Source organism: Heliangelus exortis, chromosome 17 (assembly GCF_036169615.1).
Source record: "Heliangelus exortis chromosome 17, bHelExo1.hap1, whole genome shotgun sequence".
NCBI classification, from domain to species: domain Eukaryota; kingdom Metazoa; phylum Chordata; class Aves; order Apodiformes; family Trochilidae; genus Heliangelus; species Heliangelus exortis.
The window spans coordinates 9,022,598-9,039,048 of record NC_092438.1 but is presented as its reverse complement, the minus strand read 5'-3'; the positions used below and the strand labels follow the sequence as shown (position 1 = coordinate 9,039,048).

The 16,451-nt window shown below is 36.8% G+C and overlaps 1 protein-coding gene and 1 long non-coding RNA gene across 4 annotated transcripts in view; one reads left to right on the top strand and one right to left on the bottom strand.

Annotated features, from left to right (window-relative positions):
* Positions 1–16,451, top strand: part of CARD11 (caspase recruitment domain family member 11) — a 103,266-nt gene that overhangs the window by 11,379 nt on the left and 75,436 nt on the right. For 2 of the 3 annotated variants that reach the window (XM_071760482.1, XM_071760476.1), the window contains exon 2: positions 8,102–8,224. The exons of the other annotated variant lie outside the window; for it this stretch is intronic. The gene's annotated coding sequence lies outside the window, so the exon portion shown is untranslated. The remainder of the gene's footprint in view (positions 1–8,101; positions 8,225–16,451) is intronic. 3 annotated transcript variants of the gene reach the window in all.
* Positions 5,131–16,451, bottom strand: part of LOC139803881 (uncharacterized) — a 30,132-nt gene continuing 18,811 nt past the window's right edge. The window contains exon 3 of the long non-coding RNA XR_011729194.1: positions 5,131–6,370. This is a non-coding gene — a long non-coding RNA (uncharacterized lncRNA). The remainder of the gene's footprint in view (positions 6,371–16,451) is intronic.

Genomic DNA, 16,451 nt, shown 5'->3' with positions numbered 1-16,451 from the left:
CATAAAAATGGCGTGATGAAAAGACAGTTCATGCTCTGTTACTTTCAAAGAAGTCAGGAGAAATAAATATGCAGGAGTATGAAATAACTAAAGAACATAGCTTCAGATATTTGTAGGCCTCCAAGCTAATAAATTCTGCGGGAACTTGTTTTCCTGCTTGCATGCTTTATATCTGTGCTTTTGTCCCAGATCCACAGGAATGCCTGAAAGGAACTTGGGAAGTTCAGAAGTACATTCTTCAGAAGTTTCACTTAAGGTGTAGGAGGTTTCAACAATAAGATTTGCAAGGCATGTTCAAGTAATCTTTTTACAGAAGTAGGCACTCTTGATCTTCATCAGGATCTTTTTTTGGTTGTCTCCTCTGGCAAGGGGCAATTTCATCCCTCTAAAGAGTGTTTCTTACATTCAAATAACTATTGAATAAGATTCATATTATTGGAGCAGAGGTTGGGATTCACATCTCCCAAATTAGTGCCAAATTCTGTAGTGAAGGTGCAAAATCATTACCTTTTCATCCCCTCTCTTTCTCTCTGACATAGTTGATCCATTCTTATAAATGTGCAGCTCCCACAACAAAGAATACCACCCCAAAACTTCCTGGAACCTTAAGAGCTTCAGACTGAGAAGCATCTTCTTTAGATGCTTCATGTACCAGTTTAGAGTGGCATCAATATCTATGGTAGCATTTTAACTTGAATCAGAAGTGGACTTTTGAAGTGAATCTGCCAGCTCTCCCTATTTCCAATGGTTTGGTTTGCATGATGGAGTAGTCTCAGTTGATGTGAACGGGGTTTGTTCAACTCATCCTCATGCCTGAAGGAGGTCCCTGTGAGACATGCATAAACATTGGATCCTCAGCACTTCTGTTGATCTACTCCTGTTGCTTTGCACTGACATTTTTACCGGACTTCATCCTTGTGAAAGGAAAAGAGGGGTGTCTTCCATTTTTTAAAAGGAATAGCAGTTAAGCTTGGGTTGTATTGTAGTCTATAAATCCTAAACCAAAATAAGCATATTCAGGAAACTGTGATTAGAAGTCTGAAACCTGTAAAGACATTAAATTCCTTAGTCTCATCTTCCTTAAATTTTTACAGCTTGCTGGCTTTGGTAGTCACTTTCTCAGCCTGCTGGCTGTTCACATTCCGTGTTGAGGTACTTGATTTTTTTTTCTGTGCATTGCATAAATAGTTACAGCAGCTGGCATGCAGGTATGAATTCTGTTGGTTTCTGAAAATTAAAAGGTGACATGAGCACTGCAATGCCTTTGGTTCTTTTGTGAATATGGTCTCTAGTTTAGATTGTGAGTTTCATAGGATTCCCTTAATGGCTGTCCATAAGTTTACGATTGGTTCATCTTCAGATGCTGTTCCTGAAGCATTAAGGAAGTTGTGAAGAATTTCAAATATATTGCCCAGCATTACACACCTCAGCATCAATAACAATACAGATCAGACCCAAAAGAAATCCAAATATACTAAGACCTGAAGGGTCTAATTCTATTCTTTCAATACTAATGTCACAATTAAAACTTTATTATGTATTGATGCTCAGCTATATTAACCCTACTAGGCTTATGCTGTTTAAAATCATGATGGACTATAATGCACAAATTAAATGGAAGAGCTTTATAGGGAGGAAGAGATAAACAGGATTAAGTTAATAATTCTGCAGTTCTGGAGTAATTGCTTTGCTATTTACAAAGCACAAACTGTGGTCTACTGATGACATCATTAGACTTGTTTTAATTAAACTCTATATTGCCTGTACTTTGCTGTGACAACCAGTTACTGTAATTTGATTTGTGTAGGGCACTCATTTGTAAACTGGGTACTGCTGTAGAATACGGCTTATATTTTTGGTGGCCTGTATTTCACACAGTAATTAAGATGAAGCTTAAAGTATATATTAAATAGTTTTGTTGACTGTTCCTTCTTTTATTCCCCTAATTCAAATGCATGCCTCAAATAGACAAATTAAGGATCTGATTCTTGCAATCTTATTGATGTTGAGTAATGACTTAATTGCTAGACTGTCATTTTGACACCGACTATTCTAATCTCAGAACAAGAAAAAAATGAATGCAGGTTATTTAGCAATCTGTGTTCAAGCCTAGAATTAAAATGTTTTGACAGTATCACACAGAAGAGGAAATAAGGGTTTATATTAATCTTTATTATCAAACATAAGCCATAGTTTGTATTGTGTGGAATGGAATGCATATGTGACTTCTAGATCAAGTAGGATTTTTTTTTAATTGATACCTACAGCTGCCAGTTCTGATTTTTTTTGTCCCTATAACAACATCCAGATGACTGAAAGCTCTGTTCCAGTGCTGTCTGTTGAACCAACAGGTTGTGGCAGGCTATTGCTGTGATTTCCTTATGTCTCTGAGAAAGGCAAGAGCTTTGGTAGCTGACTTCCTAAAAAACCAAACAAACCCCCCCTCCTCTGAAAAAAACCAAACAGAAACCAAACCAAAAATACCCCAAAACCAACCAACCAAAACCAACACTCCTGCTATTCATGGTCTGTATTTTTCCACCTCTAAAACCAACAAAACCAAAATACCTACTGTTGGGAGTTTGGAAATTCTTACATACCCTTTAAAATTCAGGTCTTTGTTCTCCTTTGTGTGCACATAGAAACACAATACAGCTATATATTTATTTTTGTTTTAGAATTATAGCAACCAAGAAATCTAAATATTCTTTTGTAAAATTTTATTTCTAAGTAAGTTGTACCAGCTTAGGCACAGCAACAGCAGAAGCAAGGACATTAAGAGGCTGAGGGACTATTTCTTTAAGATAATTTTAATACTTTGGGGTGCAAACAAATTAAAAGCATGGAAGTGCTATAAAATAAGAAAAAAAATTTTTTTGTGTCCTGCACCTTATGCTTTTCTAAGTAAAATTTTAATTTCTTTACCGAATTTAATTTATCTAATCAATTTGCATTCGATTTAATTTTTTTTATTATTCTCTAAATAATAAAATAGCCAAGTGCATGAAGTAAGCCTGAAGCTGTGTTCTGTGGTCTGTATGAAGAGAGTGGTTCAGTCCAACACATTGTCAGGACTTGTCCTCCTAGTGTGCTGACAGTAGAACTGGTTTATTCTGCCTTGAAATTGTTAAGACTAGACAGGAAAGGGATTAGTAGATTGGGGAATACTGTTTTGTTTATCCTGCTGGTAATGAAACTAACCCTCCAAATATCTGATGACAACCTGCTATTTTAGAGAGAAAAAATGCCCAAACTGCCTATAGAATAGTAAATAGCCTACTTTGCAAGCAGACATGATCTTTATTTTGTTTGCTAAAGTTACTCATAGAATATCTATGTTAAACCTGACAGCTTGATTTCACTGGGGTCTTGCCCCAGGGCAGATGTTTGGGTTCATCATGGACACAGAGTATCAGCACAAAATAATTTTGCTGGAATAAAAAGTCTGTCTATCACCCTGTCCGTATTTACCCTCTCAAGTGGGCAATTCAACAGTTTTGTAAAATTGAATAGTATATACTCCAATTCTCTCTTGGAATTCTGATGTTAAGAAACTATTGTATTTCTGTGCTGAAGGAGATGGATCTTTAGTCCATAGCAAAGCCTTGCCTAGAGCACTACAATTTTTCCCTACCCATATGTTTAATATATGTTCCTTTATAAGAATTACTGCCAGGATAAACCTCTTTACAACCAGCTTCTAGTTATCCCTTGTATCTGTCTGTATATTTTTCAAGCAATTTTGGTTACCCTCCATATATAACACGAAGTCAGGAAGTAAACAAGTTTGAGAATGCACATTAACATCCTTAAAATACAAAGAAAAAGTGGTATGTATTTATATCAGGAAAATGTAATTGTTACTCCAGACCCAAGAATTAGAGATATAGAATTTAGTATATTTGGATTTTAACTGAGGCATGGAAGCACATATAGAGGACCAAATATTGCCAGTAATGCCATTCAGTGAAATTTAAGAATGCCAACAAAAAAGGAAAATATATCTAGAGTTTTGCAGCTTATTTCATAGTGAAATGCAGCAAGGAAGTGCAGCACTGTCAGCCCAGATAAAAATAAGTTAAGAACCTCTGCATTAAGTACATAATTACAATGAAAATATGCTTGTAAAATGGTTTAGGTAAGTCTGGGGTATAAGCAGTCTTTTTTTCTTTTTCGGATATATTTTGCCAAATACTCTGTTTTCTGTGAAACTGTGACCTGTTTCTCTGTAATTAGTTGTTACCTTTATGTTTGCTCCAGGCTTTACAAAATACAAACTTTAGCTCTCTACCTGCTGGTTTTTCCCCATGGGCTTCATGCCCCATTCAGTGCAGAGGAGGGCTCATACTTGAGTCTGTCAGCATAACACAATAAATTGTTATGCCAAAATTCCTGTGCAAGCTCTGAACAAGCACTTAGGCTTTAACTTAGAAGCAGACAGTTCATAGCAGCCAAGAAATACAACTGCACTGGGAAGTCCAATTGGGTCTGGCTGTAGTGTGTTTAATGCTGCAGTTGGACAAGGTGGGCATAGGAGGTCCCTTCCAGCTGAACTGTTCTGTTCTCAGTGTAGGTTGAACCTTGCAGGCAGGGGCAGCTAGAACTAAACTCTCCAGTGAGCATGGAAACAAGCTTATTTTTCAAAGATTTACATCACCTGAGTTTGGGAAAATCTCCAGAAGAGTGGCAAAAGCCAAATCTCTGAGGTAATAAGTGCTTGCCAGTATCTCAATCAGTTCCATGTTCTGGTGCAAGAGGCTCAATGTTATTCATTCTCTCATTGAGCTTCCTCTTATATTTTTGTAGCAAATTGAATTATATGTATAAATTTTTCAGTAATCCTTTATTCTTCTTGCTAGATCCTTTAGTTATGTTTAAAGACCTCAACCCAGCCTAGAAAGAGCAATTAAAGAAAATCTTCAAATCTCTCTCTATTCTTAATATTTTCTAACTGCAGCCTGTTTGAGAAGTTCACTGAAAAGTCTAGGTGAAGGAGTAGTGAGTGTGCACCTGTCTCTTCTAGCTGACATTGGAATAATTAATTTTATGAAAATGACTTCTATTGGAGGTTAATTTATTTAGGCTGACAGTCACATACATTAGTAGACATATGCTGCAGTCAGTCTGAACTTTATTTAGAATGTTTATTTATATCTTTGGGTGATTTCATCACAAAGAAATAGAAGACATTTAGGATCATCAAGCATGAACATTTTTTTCCCAGTTTAAAAAAGCCCACAAAAATATAGAATTTTGACTGCTTCAGTGCTTTGGCCTTCTGATAGAAAACTATTTCATTTCTTTCACCATTGAAGCTTAAGCAGTTCCTTTAGATGACAGTTGAATTCTTGTTCACCAGGCGAAAACCAGGTATTTCTCCTGTGACCCTTCAGTGTCTGTCTGGGGAAGGGGAAACCAGGAGGCAAGTTTCATAAATTCAGAATATAAATTTGTGTATGTATGTGACTCGGATGGCCTGCCTTATCTTCTACCCATAATTTGGTATTTACAACCATCTTAGTTGTAAATAATACACTGACAATATGCTTCCATAAATACTTCTTACAGATGTGGATAATTTGCCTGTTTTGACCATGCTGTCCCATGTTCACATGCACTAAAAGTCTCTGTCCTTCCTGGAATAGGAAGTCTGATGTTATGTGATTCAGCTTGGGCATTCTGTAGAGTGGAAAACAATGATTCTTTCTACCCTGATATATGAATATGTTATATAATACATTTTCATAACACTTTTCTGTGGATAGGATCCAACTGTTGGATGTAACTTATTAATTTTAGTGGCATCAGCCTGTTAGAGTGTCAGTGGTACAAGGTATCTTTGTACACAAACTAGACTGAGTGATGTTTCCACTGTTCACTCTGCATCCTTCAGAAAGATGTTTTGGGGCAAAAAGATTAAATAAAAAAAGAAGCAGCAAGAGAGAGTGTTATTTAGAAGTGTTGTAAGCATCAGAGACCTAAAGAATCTGTTCTAGATACTTAAACTAATGAAGGAATTTTAGTACTAGCAGAGAGAGGGGCTGTAAATTCAGATTAGCTCCCTAAATTGAGGAAAACCTAAACCTGGGCAGCTTCCCTTAGAGCTTCAGAATTTCTTCTGAAGCCAACCCACCTTTATTGTCTTGGAGGAACATGGAAAGTGAAATGCTTGCTCAATTATCTTGGAACTATATTATTAAGCAAATATTGAAGCAGTCGTCGTGTTCCCCAGGACTTCAGTGTGTGACCTCTGTTCAGACAAACCACAGAAGAATCCATCAGGAGGTTGGCTGGCAGCCAGGCCCCAGGAAAACAGCTGGCATTAGATTGAAATGCAGGCAGTGGGGTTTTGACTTGTTTCTGCATTGGCCTGGAAGAAAATAAAAACACTATTTCACACAAAATCAAAAATATGTCTGTGAAGCAAAGAAAGGAGTGATGTCAGTTCAAGAAGCATCTGGACTATTCTCTTAGTCATATGGTTCCATTTTAGGTAGTCCTGTGAGGAGCAGGGAGTTGGGCTTGAGAAGCCTTATGGGTCCCTTCCAACTTGAGATATTCTATGATTGCTTTAGACATAAAGCTGAAAAACCTTTACTGGATGTTAATGAAACTGAAACACAGAAAGTTGTGTCATTGATATATGCTAGGAGTAGAAATTCTGCCTTATGATTCTGCTTCAAAACAAGATTAATTTCAATAAACAAAGTTTTTTTCTCCTATGTTTCTATCAGCTATCGATCCATAAACATATATACAAAGTGAGTGGTTTCTGAAGAACAAAAGAATTACAGAAGAAATGTGTAGAAAATAATAACTAATTCTTAAGAACTGTTGCTGCCTTTTGTTTTTGTAGTCAGTCATGCCTGTGTGGAGTAGTTATATGTACAGAGATTGAGTAGCAGCCAGTGGAATCCTGATAGCAGCATTTTACAATCCATTTTGCACCCATGCAGAAGGCCGTGAGAGTGAGGTCTAAGCTATTTATAATCAGATTTATCTTAATTTGGTGTGAATTTATTGTACTTGCATGGAAGCCCTGAGATATTTAAATTCAGAATGTGTATCCTGACTGTCTTCACATTTAGGACTGAATATGGGAACCTTGAATAGATATTCCTGCAGAAAATTGAGCAGAGATATGTATTCCTAGTCAAATTCAGTAGGTCAAATGGTGGGTCAGTTGTTCAGTCCCCTCAAAGACAGCTGAGGTGAATGAAATGAGTGCAAATTTGGATTCACATTTTTCTCTTCAGAGATACTTCACCTGGGATGTGGCTGTGGTTTCCATTGCTCCTGCCACCATACCAGCCACATGGAATTAACCTGCTTCAGTTTCTGAATTTCAGGAGTAATGATACCCACTAATCATACATTTGTCTTGGTTATTAATCTGAAGTAAGGATCAGTTCATATTTAGGGGAAGTTTCTTTAAAGTTCTGGTGATCACGGTTCACCAGGTAGTTCCCCTTTCTATAGATTTTGCAGGTTCTGTTGTGAGTGTCCAAGGTCACTGAGACAGAGACAATGCTAATGGTGCTGCTGTGGAAGCATTATGTTGGAATTGACCTGGAAAAAAAATCCCTGAAGAGGAATAGGGTGTCAGTGTTAACTCCTAAATAAAGAAAACAGTGCAACTGTTGAACATTGCCAAGTGCCATATATTTAGTCTCCTCTAACTGTTAAAAGACTAAGTAGGGAGAAACTATAAATCTTCTCACTGGAGGTTCCTCATTAGAAGAATGATTATGTAGTGTCAAAAACTAATGTTAATTTAAAAAAAAAAACCATAAGCTTTATAGAATCTGTAGTAAATATATCATACTCTTCCTGAAAGACTTTTGAAATCCCTGCACACCATAGCAGTCCTGTGGTGGCAGGTGGCAGTACCATGATGTTTTTGGAGGGAAGCTGATGTTACTCACATGATGCAACATCTCACATTTGCATCATGTTTTTCATTGCACATTTGATTGACTTCTTATGGAAAAAATCCACAGCAGTTGAAATAAGTTTTCTTTTTCTTCTCCCCTTACCTAACTCTTTACCGTTTTATTTCTTTCCTTGTTTACCTAATGTTTTTTTGTTTGTTTCCATCAAGCTTTCCAGGAACTTGTGGGCATATGATTTTCCAGCTGTAACTTTATACCAGATATGAAAATTAAATAAGTCACAAGAAAACACTGCTCCATGGGAAAGCTGCTGGGTTATATCACAAGGCCAGGTAGAATTGCAACACCCTTTTCTTCCAGTAAAAAATACAAGATCTTACAAGAGCAATAAGAGAAAGGTGACCTTTGATCTAAAATACATTTTGTCTGGTTTCTGGTAGCTCTTACCCCTCAAGTGTAGGGTAAGTCTTCCTGCCCTTCCACCCTTCAGGAAACACAGCTCAGCCTGGTGAACTGCATCAGCAGCTCTGGCCAGAAAGAATAAATTCCCCTTGGGTGACTGTTTATCTGGATCCTGCTGTCCTTGTACATTTAGAATGATACAAGTTTTATGTCTGAATACTGTTCTTCATTTCAAAAGAAGGTGCAATGCTGATATCATAAAAGCAATTTATAAATGGCAGCAGGATCCCATGATTAAATTACAGGCTTACTAGTTAGCCATGAAGCTATATATTGTTATTGGCCATGTGTGTTAAGGGAATATCAGTAGTTAGCCTCCAGGGGCTATAATTTATAATTTGCTCTGCAGGTGGAAAAAGTTTATAGTTCAAGAAACTCTGTGAAATCATGTTTGTGCTGTTGTGTATGAAGGAGGGGAGGAGGGATAAAGAAGAACATCAAGGATTATTTTAAATTTTTAGTTCAGTGGAAAAATCTGTGGAGTATATGAACACAGGGTAGAATGTTCCTCCTTTTTCTTCTGTTTGTAGAGTGCACTTTATCTCCCTAATTCAGGAGCAGTCATAGTATTATGCACTTTTGCAGAGTAGTCCTTCATCTGTAGTAAGGTAGTTTCATGGTTGAAAAAATGCAAAAAGCCTTCCTATAAATTTTTCACTCAGCTTTATTAAAATATACATGTAGCTCAAAAAATATACGGTACACTAAAGAACATTTAATGATTGTCGTATAAAAAGTTTTGTGTGGAACAAGATTATTACATTTAGGTGCCAATCAAGTGCAACTGAATTAAGAGTCTTGCACAGAATTGTAATCTTTAGTAATTAAAAAATCAAATTAGAAATTCAATTAAATTATTAACACAATTGATGCTACTATGCATTCATTTTGGCCAAAAATAATTACTGTGCTGCTACTTGATTCCAGTTGATTTGGGCTTTCACTGTGAATATTGCACAATCTCTTTTACATTTTTAAGGAGCCCAAAATTGCTATGACAGATTGAACTGATTGTGCTTTTAAGGTTGTATCCTGTGACATTTACAAGTATCAAACTTATTGGTGACAGAAAAAAACAAAACAAACCAGAAAAAAAACCAAGCAAAAAACCCCAAGCAACAGAAGTGTTTGAATTAGCAGACACAAAGTTGGCTTAAGGTCTGAAGCATAGGGTTGGTACATCTGATAATTAGTTTTATTCTCTTATCTAATTATAGGTGTTTCATAGGTGTAAATGTCTGATCCTTTATTTGGATTTTACTTAAACTGTGGCCCCCGATTTCTTTTAGCAAGGAGTGCATGTTGTGAATATTTTATTGCAGCAATGATTTCCAGATGTTGTCATGAGAAGTCACTAATGAGGCTAACAAGAGGTTCACAACATTTTATTTGGGAAGTGTTTTTTTTTTTCTTTGCATTTTTATGTGTGTACAGGAGACATGCAAAGTTAGCATACTTAAGGCAGCAAGTTAAGCATCTGAGTTCTTTGGGTGAGCAGCACACTTTACTATGGGGAATGATCAACAATTATTTTGTGATAAGCAGCTTCCACTAAGTTGCAGTGGACTATTCCACAACTGAAATTCTATGAAGTGATTAAACCATGCTTCAGTGTATTCCTTGCAAAAGCCACAGTTTAAAAATAAGGCAGAAGATTCAGTGATACACTGAAAGGGCAAGGGTTATAGTGTCATTTCCAAGAGTAAATTATTCATGAGGATCAATTAGGCAGTGTTTGTAATGTGCTTTGGAAAAGTGAAGCTTCATAGGAGCAACAAGTCACAGTGCTAAGTGATGAATTTTAGTTTGAGATCTATAAATCTCTTCCTACCTCTTCCCTTTCTATGATGTGATTTTTCCACTAGGTACCACAATTTTCAGTCCATTTTTAGAATACACAGCCAGTGTTTGCTGTAACCTCCCCAAGACAACAACACTGACAAGAGTTAATAATCCTTAAGTAGCTTCTTTCTCTGTGTAATAAAACCCCCCAACTTCCATTTGCTGTGTTGCTGAGCTGCTTTTCCTCGTGTTCATGTTTCCTGCATGAGTAGTGAATAGTCCAGATAACTGTTTATTTGTAGTAGGAATTGCAACATGGTGTTATGTGCTGTAAGGCTGTGGTTTGCTGTTGGTACAGCACAGTTTGACAAGACATAGAGTTCAAGCCTCTGCCAGCAAAGCAGAAAAGCCCCAAAACAGGGTATGAATTTTAGATGGGATACTGTTGTGGGTTAGGCTGCAAAAATATTCTCTCTGTTCTTTTTTCATGAGCAATGTCTTTTTACAGTGGCTGCTGTGGAGGTGGTCAGTATCTACCACAAAGTCATGTTTGATCACATCATCCCCTAAGATCTGTGAATTGCAGTAACTGTCCTTAAATTATTTTATTTGTGAATTGCAGTAACTGGCTTGAATATTATGGCCATAAAACCTATTGATACAACACCTACATGCAGAAACTAAGTTGGGAATGTCTCAAGAGTATGACCCTGGCCCACAGATTGTTGACAGAAATGTGAGAAACCAAGCCAACTTCACTTTCTTAGGAAGATCATGTTTTTAGTCTGTTGTTCTCCCAGATCACCCATGCACTTATAAACTGACAGCAGATGGTTCCTTGTGTTTGCACAGCTGCCAGTACCAGTGGTAATAACAATACTGCTTTTCATTTTTATAATACCTTCCATATGATAGTCTCATAAAGGTGCATGGGTTGCTCTGTGTTTTTCTGTGCTGTCTTGGGGAACATCCCTTGGGGACATAATTTACCAAAGGCTCCCTACAGGTTTTCTCTGGTTTTTGTCCCTGTGTCTAGGGACCAAAGCAGCCTCTGGCTTCAGCTCTGCTTGGTATTTATGGCTTGTTGCCTAGCTGCTTTTTGCTCATACACAGTTTTCTGATTGCTTTTTTGCGATGTGTTTTGATCATACCCTGTCTAAAGATCTTAGGATATATTAGATGCTGCTGAAATGGTTAGAGAGGTTGACAACAGTGAACAGGCTTATAATTGAACCTGGTGTTTTAACTGTGTCACTGTACTACATGATAAGGGTAGGTCTCTGTTATCATTTTCCACTGCAAACCAGAAAATACCTGCTTGTAGATCCTTATAAGTTTTGGCTTTTAATGTTGTATAGGAGAACAGTTTCCTTTAAAATGTTAGATGAACTCTTGCATTCCCCACTATGTAACTCATGCACAAATGCATATTTATAGATATATATGCCTATGCATACATGTATAATCTATAAAGACACCCTGCACATGGCATGTGTAATGCATGTATTTTGCAGATACGGCTGGATATATAGGACTCTGTACATGGCTATGTATGGACTGAAAGCAAGAGGCTTGTTTGCCTTATCCTCACTCCCTCTAGATAAAAGAAACTGTCCAGGACTTCTCTCAGTCCACACTACCCTGTTCAAAACGAGACAGAAGAGATAAAAGCAGAACAAAACCCAGCATGTCTGAGATCTGTTGCTGAATGATCACCTTCTTTCATCAGGAAAAGGAGGAGAATTTGGCTCCAGGTAGTGAGATCAGAGCAACGAATGGGATGGAAGTGCTTTTGATTTATTGCTGCACAGCTGCAGTGGGATGTAGGAGGCTGTTGGGAACCTCTGGCCAGTCAGGAGTCCAGCCTTCAACCCAGTGGAATGGAGTCTGTGCTTTGACCATCCCACACTGTGCAGCTGGGAGGAGTTTTAAGGTTGGAAATTTTTTCTGCCAGAGGGCTTGCTTTTTTTCTTGGTCCTTATTGCTTGATGTGTTCAATAGTTATATTGATATTGAATAATAGAATCATAGAACAGTTTGTTTTCAAAAGGACCTTTAAAGGTCATTATATAGGTCTGTACTTCAATGGGAATTTTTGCCATAAGTTTAGCTTAGATTTGCCTGGTATCACTTCATATGATTTGCTAGGTTTTAATTATGTTTGTGTTGTCATTTCTTGTCTTTGGCACTGATTGGACTGTTTTCATACACCTCTCAACTTGCATGCTTTTTTTCTTCTGACTCCCTTTGCATGAAAACAAAGTAATTGTATGTGCTTTGAAACCCTCAGACTACTTATAAACCTGTGCATCACTTCCAATATATAAAATATTAGAACTTCTTGAAAATAGAAAAGAAATATTTGTGTCTATGCATGAAAACAGTAATACTGTTTCTAGTGAGGGATGTTTATTACTCAAGGAAAACTCCGATGTCTAGCTTAAGAGTAAATAAAAGCCTCCAAGCAGGCTTTCATGACACTCTATAAATGAAAACATGTGGGGAGAATGGGTTTTATCATCCACTTCCTTTTTTTTCTTTTTGTTCCTCTTATTTCCTGCTTCTCAGTTGACTGCATTTTCTATCCAGTGAGCACTGTACTGGAGTTTTGTTTTGCAGAAGTCCAGCTCCAATTTCACTCAGCACTGTAAGCTGAGTGTCCTGAGACTTGCTAATTGGACCCTTTCAGAACAGACATGCTTTTTTCCCCACTAAAAAGCAGTCCTGCTATTCTCAATGTACAGAAAGCCTCAAAAAAGCTGAAGCCTTTGCGGTCACAAGAGCTTTTTTGTTTTGTTTTTTTAATAGGGTTAACATGAATGTACTATTATTCAAAAAAAATTGTGCACTGTAGCTGTAAACCAGCTGTTCTGATAAATGAAAAAGCTCTGGACATATCAAATACACAACAAAAGCCAGAGCCTACCTTTCACTGTGACATTGCTGGAAAACTGCCTGTTATTTAACTCTTTTCACTGGCTTTCCAGGCTCATACATGCACTTCTATTTGATTTTTCAGAATGTAGTGTATTTTAAAATATTTTTAGATAATTAATAAAAAACAGCTTTGTTACAGAAATTAAGATAGCGAAGGCAGTGTGGTTAGCAAGCTAAAAATGATCTTATTTTCATTAAAAGTATGCAGCTTTTAATATAGCTACAGCATCCATCAATATGAGGAAAGTGTGACGCAGAAAACAAAAATAGAACAAAGAGTAGGTTAAAGCAAAAGAAGTCTGGCAGACAGAATTCCAGTTGCCAGTATATAAAATTAAATGGCATATACTTGCTTTTTGAGAAAACATGCTACAAGTCCTATTAAAGCAGGAAGGATTTTACGAAGCTCTTAAATATTCCCAGAATTCTGGAAAAGATCCTGGAAATAGATCTGTAATGTTTTTCATCCAAAGATCTCAAAGCACTATGCAGAGTGATGAATTAGGACAGAATAGTATTAATATTTACTCCCTCAACTGATAAGAATTCTCTGATGCTTTAGTGATCAAGAACATCCTACATCTATATTTAGACATGCAAGGGCATGATTTTCTAGATTGCTGAGTACCAGGTATTTTTCAGGCAGGAATGATTTAGGAGTACAAACACTTAATTTTAAAAATCTTGAAGAATGCTTTATTGAGTCACATAATAGATCAGCAGAAAATTGGTGGTTAAGGTTGCATTGAGATTTTCATATGAAGTAGGACTTGAGCTTTAATGAATGAATTTACTCTCCAGAATGGTTCCATTCAGACGAAAACCAATTTGCCTAAGAAGTTTTTAAAATAAAAATTCATAAATTTTGCAGGGTAAATGTTTTCCACCATTCAATATTGGAAATACTGTTCTGCATTATCACAGTCTTTTCTTTTTCTTGAGTTTTAAAGGCAGCAGTGCCCACTGCAGTTGTCTGTGTCTTTGCTGTTTCCAAAATTGATTGTTTATGTCAACTCTGTATTGGATCAGTACTAAAAGATCACTTTGAAATCTCAGCTAATGTAGAATTCTGCTCCCCTGCTTCTTAGTGGAGCAAATTATCTTTGTTCTTTTAAGATCTATATGCTTCCAATTTATTTCTGGGTACAATTTAAGCTCCACAGTGTTTATGGTGGCGTTAATCCACCATAACTTCATCTTTCTTTAAGTCTTATCTTCTCATTTGAAATAACCTGAGAAGCAAAACTATTTTTATCAGGAATTGGAGACCAGAGCATTTTCCACTGAGGGGCAATTAATTTATTTCCCTGGTCCATCACAACCTAAGTGTGTTAAGCTTCATAGCACCTAGTAAAATCCCTGCTTTTTCCCAAGGGCTGGTTAAAAGACAGCATGGTGGGTTTTGAGGGTTTTGTATTGAGAGACTGAAGATGTTTTGTTTTCTATTTGTATGTAACATACATGCTTTCTAGCTATTTAATTGGTAAACATACTAAATAATAATTAAAAGTTTGCTTGGAAAATTAAGACTTGAAATTCATTAATTAAATTAGTTGAATTCATAAGTTCAATTAGAATTCAAGTTGTTATAGAAATCCATGCTAGCTTTTTAATTTCATGAAAATAATTGCAAGCAAGCTTTCAGTTATGGAGTGACCATACCTAAGGCAAGCAGTTCAACAAAACCTGAGAGAGAAACAAGTGTCACATAATGAAAGCAGTTAAAATCAAACATGATGAGTCTGTTTTTTTGGTGTGTGGGTTTTTTTCTATAATCATTGCACAAATACTTTCTCTGGCGTTAAGGCAGTTTGGCAGAAATTACCACACTGGAGGGGAAATGGAAAGCAGTAATCTATAGGATTCTAGATGACAGTCCTGGGCAGTGAAAAGCACACAAATACTAATTACACAGGGAACAGCCCCAACTGCCCATCAGGATTTATTAGAGCCTGTTGTGTGGACAAAGAAAACTCACTGTCCCTGGAACTGTGTACACAAGATGTGCTTTTGGGTCATGGTATCCCTGGGATGAAGCAGGTATGTGCTTTACATCCCACGTGGTTGCACTTCCAGAACTCTGTGAACCCCTGCCATACATCCAGGTTTCTGGTGTCTTTGGCTCTTTTTGTTTTAAAAACTGTCACTTCTGGTGTTGTGGTGGCTCATGATACTTCCAGAATGTTTGAAAACCAGGAATTGACGGATTTACAACAAAAAAAAATATGAGACATGGAACAAAAAAGCAATAGCAACTGAAGCAAATGTGGATTCCTAAGTTAAAAAACAAAAACCAAACCCAATAAAAAAAACACCCAAAACCCTAAAAAACAACAACCCACACCACAGAAATACAAACTAACCAAACAAAAAACCAAAACCAAAGCACAAATTTAATGAAAAAAAAAAAGAAATCGAAAAACCCACAACCTTCTTGTGATCTTGGAGATCAGAAAAACAAAGAAGAAACTGAACAAGTCCCCTCCCCCTTTTCTTGCAGGGCAAAGCTCTCTTTTTTGTGCAGATGCACCTTTCATCCTGGGCATCTGAAGTTATGACCATGTGCCTTATCCTGCTGAGTAGGGAAATAAATAAATCAAATAAATCAATACATTTATCCAGCAAGTTTCAGAGAAAGAAACACTGAGAGTGCATTTCCTTAGCATGTTCTAAATTTGCCTGGTTAAACTGGTCAAGGTAATCAAATCTGATTTGCCTCTGTGAATGCTTATGAAACATTTGTAGTCGTTCTTCTTTTCATAACTTGATAGCAGTTTCTGGAGAAGTATGAATTAACCAAGCACGTGTCAGCATTGATAGTAATGGGAGTTTGTCAGCTTGAAAATGTGCAAATCCTCCTTTTCTCAGCTCCTCTAACAGACTTCGAAGACATTATTTGTTCTCCACTAACTGAAACATTGCCACATTTGTTTTCAAAATGTGTAAAGTGGAAATTGCTGTCAGGCTAAAAATTTATATTACAAATCTCTGCCTCCAGCAAATTTTTACAGTTAAATTAAGCAAGGCTTGTAATTTGAACACTGATAGACTTTTTATTACAGCCACACCAATGTGAGAATCTCTGGTAGAAGTTTTTTTTGAGATCCTGCCAAACTCAGAAGACACGCTTCTTTCCAGCTTAGTTTTTAGCAGCTTTATCACCTAGACAACAAATTACACTGATAATTCTAAGCTGGAGCTTCTCTCTCTTGGCTCTTTCTATATAGGACCATTTCACCAGCAGTGGTTTTCTATTTGAAAAAGAGTTGAAAGGAATCTCGCAGTGTTTTCAAACATTTACATTTCCAGGGGAAATTAAGAGACCCCAAACACAAACTATTATGGCTTCTTTTTCCTTGATTACTTTTATCAAAGAAC